Source organism: Varanus komodoensis, unplaced genomic scaffold, assembly GCF_004798865.1.
Source record: "Varanus komodoensis strain SLA01 unplaced genomic scaffold, ASM479886v1 scaffold20_1, whole genome shotgun sequence".
Lineage (NCBI taxonomy): Eukaryota > Metazoa > Chordata > Lepidosauria > Squamata > Varanidae > Varanus > Varanus komodoensis.
In genome coordinates this window covers 16245782-16264667 of record NW_025335587.1, presented here as the reverse complement: position 1 = coordinate 16264667, position 18886 = coordinate 16245782, and the positions used below count along the sequence as shown (strand labels likewise).

General features: G+C 44.0%; 1 protein-coding gene across 19 annotated transcripts in view; it reads right to left on the bottom strand.

The window, feature by feature from the left end:
• Window positions 1-18886, bottom strand: part of MSI2 (musashi RNA binding protein 2) — a 437270-nt gene that overhangs the window by 322664 nt on the left and 95720 nt on the right. Inside the window, exon 1 of one of the 19 annotated variants that reach the window (XM_044430039.1) lies at window positions 8660-10328. The exons of 17 other annotated variants lie outside the window; for them this stretch is intronic. The gene's annotated coding sequence lies outside the window, so the exon portion shown is untranslated. Of the gene's footprint in view, window positions 1-8659; window positions 10329-18886 lie in introns of those variants that run through there. One more of the 19 variants, XM_044430044.1, reaches the window with a different exon arrangement.

Genomic DNA, 18886 nt, shown 5'->3' with positions numbered 1-18886 from the left:
AGAGCTCCGTAAACAACACGGTGCATCAGTTCACCGTTCCGAAATCGTGGACCTTCGCTTTGTAACTGCAATGCTGGATTGTGGTTTTTGCAAGGGGGGGCAGCACCAGGTATGATGTTCACCCACTTCTGTCCCACAGGTTAGCCGCTGCCCAAGACAAGCGGAGTACATCCTCAAACAGAAGAGGTCTTAGTGGAGAACCATCTCACTAGCAAAATGCGGCTTCCACCCTTAATATTCCGGGAAAGCCAGCTGGCAACCCTTGGCAGCCAAGGGCAGGATCACCACCGCAATCAAAACCGTTCAGATCTGCACTGTGCCAGAACCATGTAATACCCCTTCCCAAGCACCTCAGGACCGGCATCGTACGAATTCAACAGCGGTCCAATTTCAAGAGCTTTGGAAAGTTGGCTGGGATGGATAGTATAGACCTCCAGCCCCACAATTTGCATCCCAACCATCTTTTGGAGACTTAATTCGCACTCTAAAAAAAATAACCTTAAAACTGAGCAGCATTAAAATTCAATTATTCTTCTCCTGGCTGCAATCCACAGCTCTACAAGGGAAGTCCAAGCATATATTTTCCTGCAGAAAATTGTCATTTGCAAATAAGAACTGGCTGAAGCAGCCTTGTAACTAAACCATTTGCAGGCTTGTCAGGGGTCTTTACCACACCAGCCCTTGATTTAATATGGGGTCATGCATTTGGTGTCATAAAAGTAAATAAATAAATAAATGCAAAGGAAAGGGAGACAAGTATTATAAGCAGAGCTAATATTTTATACATGCACACACACACTTGTGCATGTAAGGACAAACACGCGCACGCGCGCACACACACACTGAATTTGATATGCATGGTCTTGGCAGTAAGAAGGGAAGGAAAGCAACCTCTTTTTGAGAAGGAAGGTAAAAAGGAAATCAAAACACTTCGCTTCAGTAGCTTTGGTAAAGAAATATTAGTAATGACAAGGAAATGCACGGCAACAACATTTTAATGCTTGGAGATGCTTTGCAAGGCAGGAAATTGTTTCAGAAAGCAGCTCTTTGGTGCAAAGACGAAGCATAGAATTAAGCCGCACCACAGCAATCTATGTTTTCCTGAAAAGGCAGTTCAATTTCTTTAATGCACATGTTCTCTGTGAAAGGATACACGGCTTTGGTCACCCTTCCGATTCTTTCCACCACGAAAAGCTTAAGCAGATGCTGGTCACCTGCTGCTTACAAGCCTGTAAACCTCTGCCAAGCACCCACGCCTTGAGCTCCGAGTGGCTCCACACGGCCAACCACTGGTTCACTGTATTACCCTTTCAATTATGCCAGAGCCTGGATGATGTTTCTGGTGACAGGGATGTTCTAATTTATAAATGTCATTATTTATTCATTTATTTATCGATTTCTATCCTGCCTTTTTCCTGCAAAGAGCTTGAGGCAGCTTACTTCTCCTCCTCCATCTTATCCCCCCAACAACAACCCTGTGAGGTAGGTTGGGCTGAGAGTCTGTGACCGGCCCAAAGTCACCCAGTTGGCTCCATGGCCGAGCGGGGACTCGAACCCAGATCGTCTGAGTCCCAGTCCCACGCTCTTAACCACTACGCCACCCTGGCCCTATAATGATAGCCAGTGCAGTGTGGTGGTCAGAGAACTGGACAGGGGACCTAGGAGAGCTGGCTTCTAGTCCCCAGTGGGCCATGAAACTCCTGGGATGAGACCTGGACCTAGTCACTCATTCTCAGCCCAATCTGGCACGCAGGGTTCCTGTTCTGAGCTACGCCTTGGGTTCCTCACAAGAGGAAAAAGGTGGGACATAAATGCAATCTAATAGTAATAATAATACATGGAAGAGCATCTCAAAACCAAAGTTTAGATTTTATAAATGTTATTATTAAAAGCTTAATAGTGTGAGCACACCTTGCACTTCTCCTATGAACAGTTGCCATTAAGTTATTTTGCTGCTCGAAAGCCCACCCCAGTTAATGCCAGCAATCTAAAGAGCTCTCCTGCATCATTCAGAAAGCATTTCCTCCCTCCCAGCAGGTTACTTCTTGCAGAACAAGATCAAACGCTGACGTCCAGATTGTTTATTCTGGCCCTCCATCGCCCGTCACTCTCAGAGAGGCACTGGAAGGGCGAGGGCTTAAGCTGCGGGGTCCTGAACACGGGCCGTGAGATTCGGTCCTAGGAGTGCCACCACACCGAAGTGTCAGATCCTCTACTCCGCATCCCAAAGGGGCCAACAAGCAAGGGTCTGGAGGGATCAGTCCTCCTTCAGTTGCTGGCACTCCTCTAAACAAGGGAGAGTCACAGAGGTGCCATGAAGGGAAGCAACTCAAGGACAGTGGAGGACGCAAGACAAGAAAAATCGAGGAAGTTTATGGTGTCTCTCCTGTGTTCCTCAAGACATCCACCTGGCCTTCTCTTCTCACAGGTACTTCAATCTGACAAAGTTTGTCTGAAGAACTAAAAAGCTGTAAAGTGCTTTAATCTGCATCGCAAATTGCCCAAAATTAATTTAAAACTTCAGAGGAAACTAATTAGATCCAAAGCTAAAAATGCTCCTCAGAGTGCCTTCTCTTCCATGCAGATCCATAAATATACAGAGAGACAGAGATAGATAAATAAATAAAAAGTGGGAAGTATTTTGCTTTGTTCACCTCATCTCCACTTTTGACATCTCATCATTCATGGGTGCATGTATCTTCTAAAATTTATAAGCGATAGAGGGGAGTGGGGACAGTGTGAGGAGGAAGGGAACAGAAATAAGTACTTCTTATGCACAGAGTTACATTTCATACTCCATTGTGTCCTGCATTCAGAATACAACATTACCTCTGATTAAAACGCACCTTGTCTAATGGAAAAAGTGAACTTGTAACTGAATTATCCGAGCTCTAAAGCAGAATGCAAAAGAAAGAGGTACAGAGCTTTCCAGTGTCTGGATTTCCTTCACCTTGCTGGCAAGATTTGAAAGGTGAGTCTGCGGCTCACTTGCAATGAACAACTTTGAGCAGAACTCACCGGGAGACAACCTAGTTGAAAAACTTGGATCACTAATTTTAAAGCTATTTGATTTCCACTTAGCCAGAAATTGAAGCATCTCAAAGCTCAGTCATGTGTTGGGGCCTTCATGTCCAGCAAAAGTTGAAGTTTAGCATCCTGCACTGTAGCAAGAGGTCAAAATCTGTTGATCAGAATTTTATTAGAATCTGCACCCTTCTGTCTCACAGGACCACTTGCCACATTCCCAGCCTCTATTTTTCTCAAATGGCTTGGCCACTAAATGTTACTATTTAAGGAATATTTCTCAATTCACCCTGATTCCAAACTTCTTGGCCCTCTGAAAAGTTTTCTGCTTTCCTTGTTTCTCCTTTGGATATCCAAGTAAATGAAGAACTTAAATAAAACTGCTAATTTTACAAACACTTACAGACCCATGAAACACATTTTATAAAAGCATCATTTGAAACACATGCAATAGCTGTTCTAGAACAATTACAGATTACTTTCTATGTAACAAATAATGCTGAACCACTGTACTCAATTTTCAGTGATCCAAAGCTGCCATCCTACAACTGGAAATAAGTCCTATTGAACTCACTGGGGCTTACTTGTGAGTTGATATGTACAGGACTGCAATGAATTAGTATCTTCTTGGATTATCCCTGTAAAACAATACTCTATTTCTCAGCCTAGTTTGCCAAATATAATAACACACCGTTAGGTATATCTATATCGCCTACAAAGTAAACAAAAATAATTAACCATTATTAAAAATGATCCCCTCCAGATCCTTATAAGATTTTGTTTACCTACTAAGAGAAAATAATTTTAGCTTGAAGTTTTTGCAGTTCTGTACTCCATGCATCCCCAACTAAACTGGCTGTGTCAATTGTTTTCTTTCACTTTTTCAGGCTATGTTTAGCCCATTTATTGGGAAAAGGGATATAGTTTCAAAAAGCATTATGGGTTACAATTACACACCAGCTGAAGTGGTCATGTGTCCTCTTTTAGAGAGGACAATCCTCTATTTCAAAGGTTGTCCAGCACAAGTCTGGTATAAAGATACGTATATCCGTCCCTTGGCCACACCCTTCCACATTACCGATGCCATTTTTCTATTTAAAGTATAATAATTATTTCTAAATATAAATTAGCATATGCAAAATATATGCATATTCGTGTCCTCTCTCTTTTTGTGGGGATGTGTTTCCTCTTTCTGGTGGATTTATGTGGCTATCCCAGGTATCCCCTGAGATATAAACAATAAAAGCAGGTCAAGAATACAGCAATAATGTAGGCTTGACACTTCTATAGATCCAAACAATCTCAGGTGTAGCTTCCGTGTGGGAAACAATTTGTGAATATTCTGCAAGGAGCTGAACTCACTATATTTGGGTTTCCCCACAGGCAAAGTGTGGGCCACTGTGTAAACAGAAAGCTGGATTAGATGGACCTTCGGGACAATCTAGCCTGGCTCCTTGTATATCCCTACATCCTCCCATCAAAGGCACCCACTAAAAATAGCTGGAAGAATTACTAATCCTATAAAAGTACAACATGAACCTGCTGTAGAAAAAAACAACACAATAATATAATGTAACACATACAGAGAACCCTAGGTTTTGGTAAATCTCACTTAGATTTTTCTAGTCTTTCTTTTAGGAATATAGCTTCCAATAATGTGTTACTTTCCCCCGGGGTTAAAGATACTGTATTGATCTTCTTGGTGGTAACTGTGCTCTGGGGAAAATTGCATCATTTTAGCACTTTTAACTTTTTTGAATTATTAATTATGTTCATAACAAGTGGAATACACAATTGGTGCTTTATTTTATTTGAGAAATTGGGCTGACAGTGTTCTCCATCAACAAAATAAGAACTGGTAATATCAAGGCAGTATTAGATCACTAAGGAATACCAAATTTGGCTGAACATGTCTGGTTATATATGAATACTTATTTGTTATCCAGGACATAACCATGTTCATTTGCCCTTGAGCAGCTGTAGTGTTTTTAACATCTTATAAAATGTGTTACATGAATTTTTATGATTTCTGGAATTTGTAGTTTCATATTATTTTTCTTATTTCATTTCTACAGCACCCAGCAGTCAAAGTTCTCTTGGAGGTTTATAGAGTGCATGTATCCCCATTATTATTAGATTTACTTTTATCTTAACAATATTTGTTAACAATATTTGCTTATTTATCTGGCCAGGGTGACTTCTTTTATATTTTATATTTTTATTTATTTTATATTGCTAATTTTAATTTTATATTGTTATTTTTGTGTTTTATTGTATTTTATTGTGTTTGTAAGCCGCCCCGAGGCTTCGGCAAGGGGCGGCATAGAAATGTTCTAATCATCATCATCATCATCTTTTTATTTATTTATATTTATAGCCTGCTTTTTTTTCCTTCCAAGGAACTCAAGGCAGATTACATAATTCTCCTCCTCCTTTCAATCTTATCCTCAGAACAACCCTGTGAGGAAGGTTGGGCTGAGAGTCAGGGACTGGCCCAAAGTTACCCAGGGAGCGCCATGAGTGGGACTTAGAACACCAGTCACCCCAGTCCCATGTGCAGAACCATTGCAGCACACAGTCTTTCCTGGGGCCTCCTTCCAAACCTCCTTGGAATTCTTGGGAGTCTCTCCTGAGGATCTGTCTGTCTGTCTGTCTCCCCCACAACCTTCAACTCCATTATATCTGCCATGCTGTCCCCTGTGCCCAGGATAGACTTCCGCTTTCCCTCAAATGGCTTTTCCCAAAGTGCTCCTGGTTTCCTAAATTATTGTGGCCTCAAACCCTTGCTCAGATCTGCACCTCCAGCCAGTCCTTGCTGCTGCTCCTTGAGCAAGATGGTCACAGCCCTAGGCCTGAAGTCAAGCATAGCCGTGTTGGGCGTCTTAGAGGGCTTAGACCCACTGACAAGAACCTGGAGGTGTTCCCCCGCTTCACCACTGCAACCTGCTTGCTCATTTGCATCTTATTCTGACCCAGATAACAGGGAGGAGCCTACTTTGCTCCCTGGGCCTTCACCTGCCAGACAAGATGTGGTAGTGATGAGGTTAAAGAGGACAAGGAGAAAGAACACTAGGGAGAAGGTAAACTCAGAAGGACAGAACCTACTGATAAGGTATCTTGACCAGGGGCCCTCGAAAACTCAGGTCTGGCATGGTATCAGTCATTGGTCAAGCCCCTTCTTTGTATACAGAAGGCCCCAACTTCAGTCTCCAGGCTCTCCCAGTAAAAGGGCAACTGCAGGTTGGAGGAGATGGTCCGGGCTGGATGAACACATCGCCCTCTTCAGCCATGACGGCAGCATCTTGGTTTCAGTCGAACCTCCTCCCCCACGACACAGCATCTCTCCCCGATAAAAGTGCCGGCAATCTGCGCAGCATGGCCACCGGACACGCGCAACACCCGGCTCCGTCTAATCATTAAAACGGCACAGACCAACTACGGTTTCATAATGGCTCTGTCCAATCAACGATGCTGCTACTCAGAATCTAGACCTCGTCCTTCTAAGGATGGAAACTTCAGAAGGAACGGAAGTGGTGGATGGGGTGGGAGGGAGGGAGAAATAATGTGCGAAGCAATTTTCCTCCTGCCAAACTACTCCAGCTGATTTCTCAAAAAAATCACAAAAAACCCAAACCCGAACAAATGGAAAAACTTTAACCCTTAGCCTTGATTAATTTGATCTACATAATACAGACGCTTGCAGCAATCAGGCTCTGATGAGCAAGCCTTTCCTTAATCGCCCAAAAGAAGCCGGTGTCTGTGCAACACTCCAATAGGTTTTTTCCACAAAGACGAGCTTTTTCTCGGAGGACAAGCACTCCAAAAAGGTCCCAGGTTGGTGCCCCGCTTTCCTTTAGTTACCATGGCCAAGAAATGCCTGCTATTTCTTGGCCTCTGCAAAGATGTCCACACCCTGAACCAGGATTCTCCTTTAAAGAGAGGGACCAGGAAACCCAACATGGCCGGGTTCTTGGCCTAGCTGATCTAGGCCTAGCTGAGAGCTAGGAGAGTTCTTTCCCAGGTTCCCAGTCAGAACCCGGTCATAGTTCCAGGCATCCTCTGGAAAGGGCCAAGCTCAATTTTCAGCTACTTCTCAGGAACTCATTGGTAAATTGCAAGGATAAATGACTTGCAGAGCAATGATAAATATCATAGGCTAGGATGGAAGGGTTCCCCAGAAATAAACAGATTGTTATGACTACTATTGCAATGTTACATTTATATCCAACCTTTCTTCTTGCAAGAAACCCAAGGCAGGTTTACAAGGGTCTCTTCCTCTCCATTTTATCCTCACAGCAACAACCCTGTGGGATAGGTTACACAAAAAGCCAGCTACTGGCCCAAAGTCATCACAGTCACATGTGGACTAGAACTTGGCTCTCCCGAGTCCCAACCCAGCTGCCGCACTTGTCTGAGAGGCAGTTAAATCAACTTAACATGCCCTGATTCTGCCCCTGGAAGCAAAGGAAACAATCATGATGAGCACACTCCATGGTTTGATTCAGACGGAACAGGCAACTCATGGTTTATGCTAACTATAGTTTAGCCTCCAAACAACGGTTTGTATTCAAGATCTGCAGACAAGCCATCATTGTATGGCTAGGTTCACCATCAACACGTAGCACCTCTGGACACCGCCTGCCCTTGCACCCGAACAGCTCCCATGGCTGACAGTTGCCCTGGACTTTAACAAATTACTGAGACTGAGAGAACCCAGGTCCCAGTTCCCATTCACCCATTAGGCTTAATGAACTCTAATTAATCCCTGCAGAAAGATCCAACAAAGTACTTCATTCACTCATTCATTTCATTTCTGTATTGCTCAATAACCAAAGCACTTTATCATTTATTTTTAAGCAGTTTGAAATCAAGTTCCAGAAAAATTAACCCTCAAACTACCAATTTTAAAAAAATGAAAAAAGGCCTATCCTATGCTGCCAAGTGCCTGGGAGTAGAGAAAGCTTTATGATGATGTCCTCTGCTACGGGATAGCCAGTACTGAGAAGGCCCTCTTCTCTTCTGTCCTCTCCTAGCTTCCCTCTAAGGATGCTTCTCAAAGGAGAAGCTCTGCCGTTGATTTTAGGGCATGGGTACATTCATATCAGGAGAGCTGCCATCAGATCTGTACTTAAATGGGCCAAAACACAAACACACACACACACACACACACACACACACACACACACACACACCAAGGGCTCCCTGTGAAGGAATAAACTCAGCTTGGAAATAGCTGTCTGGTTGTGGGACTCAGCAAGCTCCAAGACTGTACCTGATGGATTTTACAGGTACAAATTTGAGCTAGTCGTGACACACTTGCAATGGCAGCAACTCACAAAGAAGCTGCAAGGTTTCCTGGAGGTTTGGTGGGGTGGATCTTCTACATACACAGATACCCAGTCTCTGCAGAACTAAAAGGAAGAGTGTGTGAATCGTACGTACAGAGACTTCTTTCTTGTAGAGGGGTGAAAATGAATCTGTGGTGTACGTACGCTGTCTTCATACTAAGTACTCTGGAATATTGTTACAGCCGTTAATGGAAGTGTAAATATGCAAATAAATACATAGCATTCCTTTCTGGGAAGGGTAGCAAGACGTTAAATCAGCAAACAATCCCCCTCTGTTTTTACCCTACCTGCTGAGAGGAGAAGAAGCAACTGTCTTGAATCCTACATCTACTTCCCTGTAAGTTGAACACTGGAAAGAATTCCACTCATTTAACAGCTGTTCCGTCCAAGGACAAGTGACCTAAAAGAATCATCCAAGGAAAAGTTGGCCAGGTGTCAACTGGGGATGATTTTCCGTACAAGTTCTCTAAGTTGAACTAGGTGGTTAACTCTGATCCTTTCCAACACAGAGACTGTGTTTGCATTTCAGGACAAGCAAGCCTGCATGGTTTCCATGCAGTGTGGGGGGCTTTGCCCGGATGTGCCTGCCAGACAATCAAGAGGTTGCTATACTTGTCTGGCTTCCATCCTCCCTGCTCAGTCCTCCCACTGCTGGCACATATCCCATCAGCCATTGTACTTGAAATTCAATTCCATGCTCGATGGCTGGAGCAGCTCCCACAGCTGCCACTCTTTCCAGGCTGGTCTGTGGTAGCTGTATAACAAGCCCACTATGGCTTGTTGTGCCAAACAGACCAACCCACAGCCTAAGAGCTGTTTCAAAAAATCACAGAGCTGGAAAGGATTTAGTAGCCCAGTATTCTACTTCAGAATCTGCACCATAAGGAACTGCTACAACATACCACAAATGGCCACACAGCCTCCAGTGAAGAACTTCCTAAGCCAGCCTGCTCCACTACTGAAAAGCTCGTAGCAATAGGGTATTTCTCCTAATGTTTAAATAAAATCTACTCCCCTACTATTTCCAACTCCCAGTTCTCCTTCTGCCCTCATGCACAACACAGAGGTCTGGTCCATCTTTTTAAATAACAGATATTTGACTCTATTATTCAATACATTTAATAATCTATTGAATAACCTTCTGATATTTGAAGATTTTGCTCTTTAAAGTCTGCATCCTGTCCCAGGTTAAGACAAAAACAAAGAAGCAAATGCTTCCCGAGCATGGAAAACTAGCACAATAAAGAAAAGGGTTCTGGGTGGCTTTCCTCCCTGGCTGTACTAGCAATCTACATTTAAGGAGTGTGGGAAAGTATTTAAACATACACTTCCCACTCGCATTACGATAAGGTACAGCCCTCAGAAGGACCGTACCATGTGCTGTACCTATCTGAAAACACATTGGTTATTTATACTGCTGTTTCCACGTGACAGCCGTTTCTTTCCGCACCCTTAGAAACATATCCCCATAAATCCTCCCAGCATGGAAGTTCGGCTTTCGGAGAAGGTGGCGGTAAGGGGGTGGGGAGTGATGGCAGCTAAAATGCCTCCAATCAAAGCACCAGTCAAGTCCTGCAGTAACATAACTCAACGTGCAATGTTACAGATGTTATATAGCTACCAACGTCGGTTCTATTTAGATCATTTTTACAAACCCAGCAAGAAATATTCCCCCACTGCTGGAAACCACGCTAACAGGTTCTTCGGAGCAATTGTTTATTGAAGCACAGATGCGACCAGGGGGGAATCAAGCAACAATGAAGCACGAGCTTCAGGGGCTCATTTTCCAGCTTTATCACACTGAGACAAGAAAACCAAGAAATCCCACCTTGTCTGGTTGGCCTAACTTGAAATGGTCCACACAGGGGTAGAAAGTCAGACATGGCCACAGAGTGTCCACATTGACTGCAAATATGGCGACTGCTGTCCAACATATTTCATTCATTCATTCATTCATTCATATTGCGATTTATACCCTGCCTTTTTCCTACAAAGGGCTCAAGGCAGCTGACATCATTCTCCTCCTCCATCTTATCCCCACAACAACGACCCTGTGAGGTAGGTTGGGCTGAGAGGCTGTGACTGGCCCGAAGTCACCCAGTTGTCTCCATGGTTGAGCGGGGACTCGAACCCAGATCGCCTGAGTCCCAGCTCTGAACCATGACGCCGCGCTGGGACTGGCGTTTGAAAAGAATCGAGTTGGGAAAGGCTTTGTTAAGCAGATGTACGTACCCGCAGGAAGCCTCGTGTCTGACCTCCACCACCAACAGGCTGAAGAACCATGGTGAATTAGGAAGGAAAGCTGCCATGTCATGTCTGTATAAGCCAAGAATTTGGACCCAACATCCACAACGAAGGCTGATGCTCTCCCTCCTGGCCCCTCCATGCAGACTTGAGCTTCCAAAGTGACTTTTAAAGCCCTGAATGGCTGAATGCACCTTGAACCCCAAATAGTCATGGAATGGTGGCTTGTTTAAACTCTTGTTGCATATGGGCTTGAACTACCAATCAAAGTTTAAATCACTGCTAAGCAGAAAGTAAAGCTGGATCCATGGGCATTTCTGAGATTGATCATCAAGGATGTCTGGCTCCTAACCGAAGCAACAAGGTATTTTAGCTTTGAAAAGCTCCACAAAGTGAACCCTGCAAAACCAGAAGTCTCCCCAACTTTGGGTAGTTTATTGAATCCTCCCAACAACAGATTCTATGCAGGCACCAAGTCACATCTATAATGCCCAGGACCATGAAGAACCACCATCGTTCCAGGTCTGAACACTGCCAGATGCTTCCTATCTTAAAAGCATTAACTGGGGAGAGAAGGGAGTCAGTGAGCTGAAGGCTCCCTACAACTTGTTCATCTTGCAGGAAACCACATTTTCCTGTTACATCTGAACAGATCTTTCTTTGGTGCATATCAACAAGGTGCATATCAGCTTGCCTGTTCAGCTCTCCTTTCAAAGGCTATTAAGGGAGTCTCCGAATGCTGGAAGATTTATTGCTCTGTACTGTAACTGCTGCACGCCGCTTTGTTTGTTAATTGTGATTAGCTTTGCCTGCAGAAGAGTAGGCGTCTAATAAATCAGTTATCTTCAGGAAGAATTGATTTTAAAAGTTGTTAGCATTGTGCACTGAAGTACTCGGTAACAGAGCACAATAAAAAAAAGCCCTGAAGTCTTCTGATTGTATGGTTGTATCAGAAGAGTTTTTCTTCTTCTTTAGATTTTAAGACACTGTCACTAACAGAAGCATCTTCTGCAGACAAATCATGAAAATTAAATGATTTTTTTTTCTTTATCTCATGGGGAAAGCTGTTTTATCTTCATACCATTAAAAGTGACGGGACTCAAAAGAATTTTGCCAACTTGGGGGAGAAAAAAAAATTCTCATGTCAGTCATCAATATTCTGCACCACACACAGTAGATACAATCTCAGCTTGGTCCTCAGCGACACAGAAACATGGGAAACGACCTAATATTAAAGTAAACCATTGGTCCACTTCACCCAGTATTACGGATCCTGACAGACAATGGCTCTCCAGTGTTCAAGGCAGGAGTTTGTTTTGCTTTGCTTTGCTTTGCTTTGCATTTGGCTGCCCTACACAGAGATACTGGGACCGCTTCGTACAAAAGTAAGGGATTTAGCACCACTAAGTCAAAGCCCGTCCTTCAGTACCTAGGGTAAGAAAACTAGCTCTAGCTGCAGGGATGTTCGGTAACACACTGGGCCACTGGATATTTTGCTGTTCCCACTTTAGCAGGAGCAACTAGGTGGTGTGCACATGCAGGAAGAGAAATTACGCACCCTACTAGTCCTTCTGAGATTTTGGACTGAGAAAGGAAAGTGTTTCTTCACACAGCGGAACTCACAGATACAGGATACAACAGAAGCTGCTGGCTTTAAAGTGGCTTAGACTAATACACAACAAAGCAATGGTCTAGCATCCCCCGTGAACCATGGTAGCCAAATTGTATCCACTGAAATGGCATCCCCGGAAAAATCCACTGTCAGGGAGAAGTGGGAGATGCAGGACTAGCATCACATGAAGGCACAAGATATAACCCCATTGTTGTTCTCATATAACCCCAGTTCTCCGTCAGCTCCACTGGCTCCCAATTGAAGCCCGGGCCCAATTCAAGGTGCTGGTTATCACCTATAAAGCCCTCAACGGCTTGGGACCTGGATATCTAAAGGAACGCTTGCGCCCATATATGCCCTCCCGCCCCCTGAGATCAGCAACGGATGCCCTTCTCCGGGAACCCTCCGTGAAGGGTATTAGGAGGGCGAGTACCCGGAGGAGGCCTTTCTCTGCGGTGGCGCCCCATCTATGGAATGCACTCCCCAGAGAGGTCCGCCTGGCACCGTCGTTATTTGTTTTTCGGCGCCAGGCTAAGACCTTTTTATTTAAAACTTATTTTAATTGTTAAATTATTTGTATTTATAGGATTTTAAATTTTTACCCGAGAAGCACCGGGGGGTTTTAAAATATTTTTTATTATTATATTGTTATTATTTATGTATTTCTGTATTTTGTTTCTGTTGTGAGCCGCCCCAAGGCTTCGTTGCGATGGGGGCGGCATAAAAATGTTTTAAATCAATAAAATAAATAATAAGGGGGTTCCTGCTCAGGAGCCGTCTGACCAAAGCCCCTTCGACTTGCACCTCTTCCCCACCATTCCAACCTGCTTTTCGCTCCAGCCTAGACAACAGTGAGGTGAGAAGGTGGAGGAGAGGCCTCAAGTGACCTCCACACTAGCCATATGCCTGACAAGATTCTTCCCCCCTCTGGCAGGATAAATTCTCCCTTTGGGCACCTGAGAACTCAATTCTTTTGCTTCCTATCTGCCTCATGAGCACATTAGCAGTCACTGTGATGGGAAACAAGAGTAGCAGGTGGCTGAGCCTCTGAGATGGAGTGCTCACCGTAAGCGGTTGCCCATGGAGAGTGCTTTGGTTCAAGGGACCTCAAGACACAGAAGCAGCACCTCTGGGGCTCCCTCTCCATCGCGTCTGCACTCTGACAGCCTTCCATCACAATGCGGAGACTCGTCTTTCACCAGGAGGTGCATAACCTGTCGAATAGAGTTTAGCTAGATAATAATCATCTCATCTTCCTAGTAAGAGAACTGTTGAACCGTGTGCTCTTTCTCTGAGCTACTGTTGGGTGAGTCTATTGGTATTTCAAGTTTGTTACCTTGCATGATGCTAGGCGTTTGGAGGGAAAAGAGGCCCAAGAGTGCTGGATTTCAGGTGCTGGCTCCTGCCACATTACCAAACCATCTCTCCCCCCACCCAAGGGATCTATGAGTTATCCTGCCCTTAACAAGCCTGCTTGCAAGCCGGAACATCATCCTCGGACATCATTTATCCGCAGTCCCAAGCTGACATGTAAGCGCTCCAAAGTTGCATGACCATCACTGCTGCGTCAAGTCACTGTCTTGTCTGAGAGGGGCTGCCATCCTGCTGAACCCAGGAGGAACTGGGAAGGAAAGCTGGCACGAAGGAGTGGATTAAAAGTCAATTGCTGTCGGGCTGCCAAGCCTCATCACGGTTCTCCGGTCCCCAGAGTTATTAAACCTGCAGCGTTCCAGGAGCCCCTGAGTGGTGTCAGTTCCGTCTTTGGCCTGACATGCCGCCGCCGTGCTTTAGAGGATGCCAGAAGTACTGTCTGCAGGACTGCCTTCACCCACCCTTCCCGAGTGTACCGTGCGGAGGGATGTCACCAATAATCACAAGTGCTAAAGCTGTACGCACGGGAGCGGAGATCACACTGTTCTGGCACGTGTACGAACCCTACTAGGAAAACACAAACACTGGTTTCGCTTTGGGGAGCATACAAGAGAAGAGATGCTAGTTCCTGGACGAGTCTTCCATTTTGCTCATAATGCAGGCAAGTAAATAAGTCGCCTCTCACTCGTGTATGTCGCAACTGTATATTCAACTTCTAAGAGTAACAATATTAATTGAGGGCCAATGCGGCGTAGTAGTGACAGTGTTGGACCGACATCCGGGAGATCCAGTCTTGAATCTCCGCCATGGAGCTCACTCGGTGATTTTGGGCCAGGCACTGACTCTCAAGTCTAACCTACCCCACATGGTTGTTGGGAGGACAAGATTGAGAGGAGGGTGGTGGTGTTAAGTTGTGTTGAATTCCTTGGAGGGGAAAAGGCAGAACATGGATATAATGCATACACAAATGGTTGTCATTGTACTGGCCACACGTACCAGCCCATCCCCATTTACAGGGGCTATTTAAACATGAAAAGGGTTTAAAAGTGAGGCATTAAAGTCTTTTATAGGCCAGAGAAGTAGCTGAGAGATGATTTTAGCTTCCAGCTCCATCAGAACCAGTGATTTAGGATGCAGAGCACAAATGCATCACGCATCCAAATGAGTTTCTGATACATTACTGCTAATAGGAAAGTGGGGAAGGGGGCAACAGACCACACCCATCTTTAGCATAACTGCTCTCCTCTCCTACCAATACTTTTAGTCTCGTTTAGGACAAATGGTCTGTCTTCAATTAGGTCTGGAGTTTTGTTGCTGCTTTTAAAAGAGAAGCCTCTTCAGCCTCCAAAACCTATGAAAGGGGCTTTTTATTCTACCCAAAGTTTATCTAATAAGCACATACTTTGCAAAACAGCACAAGGATGTTTGGTAAGTTTGGTGGTGTTCTTTTTAAAAAAACGATGAGGAAAGAGTGAAAAGAGAAAAGATGAAGAAAGAAGGCCAACGGAGGAGGGAGTAACCGAAGGAAAGCAACAGGAAAGGGGTTTGCCTTCATTTGGCAAGGGTGCAAGTATATACACAGCCAGAAGGGAAGTCTGTAAAGTTTAACAAAATGCAAAGAAAGACTTCTCAGAAGTGGAGAGAGAGATTAATCCTGTCTTGTTCCCCTGTCCGCTCTTCCTCACACATATATTCACTTGTGGTCTCTATTATATGTTTCCTCCAAGAGCTGGAAGGGTTGCACGGCTCTTCCCCTTTATCTTCACAACAGCCCTGTGAAGTTTATTAGCCTAACAGAACAATCCAGTAAGCTTTAACACGCTCTGGTCAAAGAGCAGCGCTCTCACCTTATACCACACTGCCCCTTTCTGGCCTGACCTGTCCAAGAATAGTGTTACTGCTGCTATGAACAAAGTCTCCATTCTAGCCAAGTCAAGCAGTAAAAGCACAAAGATTTCAAACTTCAGAAGCAAATACTTCAAGGGGGTTTTCACTGTAAGATGCATTTTTCCCCAAGAACACAGCAAGTACTCCTTATCAACAAACCACAGTAAAGAGACAGGATTGCTGCCTTATTAATAATAATAAAAAAAATCCAGAGAAATAACTTCTCTCGACAGCGTGACAGCTGACATTCTAAACTGAAAAAGCTATTTGCCAAGAATTATCAAGCCTGCCTTCTCTCTCTCTCTGATAGATGACAGAAAAAGGAACAACAAAGGCCACACACATATCATAAATCACAACTTTTATTGAATGCCTAGCCACATAACAGCAACAGTCAAACTGAATAAAGACACTTTTCGGGACTCATCTATACACGGAAAGGAGTGGAGGAGGGGAACAAGGTAAATCTGAACTATTGAAAAGATCTTTAAAAAATCTAGAATGAAAAACACAAGCCCTGCACCCTTGAAGGAGTACAAGTTTACTATCGTGCCCGATTATTTATTTATTTGGAAAGCTTACACTTATATGTTACAAACAAATGTAACAGATAAACGTATTTGTTGAAAGGTTCCCTGGATCAAAATATATCTCAGGCTCTAAGCAAAATCTTGCACCTTGTATTCTTGTTATACAGCAAGTTAAACAATCCAGTCAGTCTCTGTTTTTTTTAAAAGTCAGGCTTCAAGCCCTCATGAACTCCAGGGTTAATGCCACATTGGCTTGAAAGTCCACTAGCACTCTGAGCAAACAAGAAAAATGTACAGAGGTTGCTAAAAGAGAAAGGGGTCTTACAGTTGTGATGGACAGCTCTATGCAAATATCAATCTAGCATGAGGCGCCTGTGAAAAAGGCAAATCATATCTGAGCATAATAAGGAAAGGAACTGAAAGCAAAACTGACAGAATCACAGTGTCCTTACACAGCCACAGTTGGACTACGGAGTCCAGTTTGGGTCACTGCGCCTGAAAATGGGGGTGGCCGAATTGGGAAAGGTGAAGAAAGGAGCAACTTGCATGATAAAAGCGTTGGAGCAGCTCTCCTGTGTGGAAAAGTCATGACACCTGAAGCTGCAGAACTTAAAAGATGACCAGTTGGAAGGCCAGTATGAGAACAGGGTACTAAGTGGTGCCTTCCGTTCTTACATTCTTAAAATACATAAACTGAAATTAAGAGTGATATTGGTCATTAAAAGGAGGAGAGAAGACTGAAAACTATTAAGGCTAGAAAAGACACACAGAACAAAAGCACCTTAAGCATCTGATTAAGCATAAATTTATAAAGAGAGGCTTGTGCAGCCCCAGGTGGAACAGCTCCTTTGGTCCTCTGACCAAAAAACCAATGGTTTTTTTAAAACTGCCAAAAAACTGCTTCATTCCACTTACAAGAGGAAAAAGTAGAGCAAAGTGGGAGCTCCTGGGTTCAAATTTCACCTCTGTGCCATTAACCCAGGAGACAGTTTGGGCAAATCATGAACTCGTTCCCCCATCTGTCGGCCCTAACGCTGACCAACGGGGATCTCACAAAACCCAAGAATGCAGCTCCGGAAAGGCTAACTGTGGCTTTTGAAGCTTACCCAGGGTTTGAGTACCTTGAGACTTTCTTTGTTGACCATTCTCTCAGTCCTCACTGTCCTAATCTCTTTCAAGTAAACCTGTCTTGACATTACCAACTATGGCTTGGCATAAATGTCTGAATGGAGAAACCGTGGCCATTCCAAAACTTCTGTGCACATGTGGTTGACTCAGGAAGCTGCGTGTTTTGTACAAGGTAAAAGCAGAAAAGTTTTACAGTCAGGGCTTGCATTTTCAGAAATGAAGACCAGCCATGGCTTCTGTATCCCAGAATGCATTTCTGGCTGTAATCTAATGCTTCAACACAAGCTAGTGTGGCACAGGGGTTAGTGGTGGGACTGGGACGGGAGAGATGCATTCTAGTCCCCACTTGGTCATGAAGCTGAGTAACTTTGGGCCAGTCACTGAGTCTAAATCTAACCTACCTCACAGGGCTGTTGTGAGAAGATCATGTAAGCCCCACAGATTCCCTAGAATAAGAAAAAAAAGGTGGGCTAGAAACATAACAAACACCGTCAAGCTAACAAATTTCGACTGGAAATGTCCATTTTTAATCTGGGTCTAGATAAACTATACACCTCTTGGCCATTACAGCAGGTCAAATTTTGGTATGTCTGTTTTTTCCTCCCACTCCAGCTTCTTGTGCCACCTAGGCTGATAAAAAGTTCTGGAACACTTGCATATTTGTGTACGATTTTGGTTGGTCCTAATAAAGGTATTGCCCAACAGTGAGGTTTAAATTCATTCTGTGTGTGTGTGTGTGTCTCTCTCTCTCTCTCTCTCTCTCTCTCTCTCTCTCTCTCTCACACACACACACACACACACACACACACACACACACACACAGAGCATGCTTACTGTCATTAGAACAAAAGTTTATTTATGTACTTGTTCCATGAACAGCCTTTGTTTCCCTACCTCCTCCCCATCTGATCTTCAAAACAACTCTGTCAGGTGAGCTAGGCTGTGCGTCACCGAGTAGGCCCAAAGGGACTAGAAGTTAGGACTAGATGCAAGCCCAGTCCAGTATTCGAACCACTACACTAGTTAGTAGCCAACGCATCACTCTCAGCTTTAGATGGCCATATCTGAGATTTAGATGGCCATTTATTGGTTTTATGTTATTTATTGCTGGGATTGTTTTATTATATTTGATTTTATTGATTGTTTTTAATGTATTTATTGTGAGCCATCCCGAGATGCCTTGCATGGGAGACGGCGTATAAAAGTTTTAAATAAATAAATAAATCTTCCTTGAATCTTTATTTTTCTATTCCACCCAATAGCCAAAGCTTTGTAGATGATGAAAAGCTGTAATAAACCCAGTAAAACACAGTATAGGAGATCTCCCTTCTGTGAACTTTCTTGAAGTAACTAATGGGACCCAGGCCATGGGTTTGCACACTCATTTTGTACCACAGTCCTAATTCCAGTTTGGCCAAATAAAGACTGATAGGGATAATGCCATGAAATACAAGGAGGTGCATTCAAAGATCAAGGGACTGCAGAAAGGACTAGAAACCCCATTACTCAAAGAACAGGCAGGTCAGTTCAGGTCGCCCATACCTGCAAAGCAGAATCCCCAGCCTTCCATGGGCAGCCACATCTGGCTGAAGATAAACATACTAAATGGTATTTTGCATTTCCATGGCGCCTTTCATCTAAGCAGTTCAAAAGAATCATGGCACTTTGGTGCTCAGAGAATAAAGCAGCAAAACGCATTTGTTTTTGTTCTGCCTCCCTTCCCCTCCTTCCCCACTCCGGAG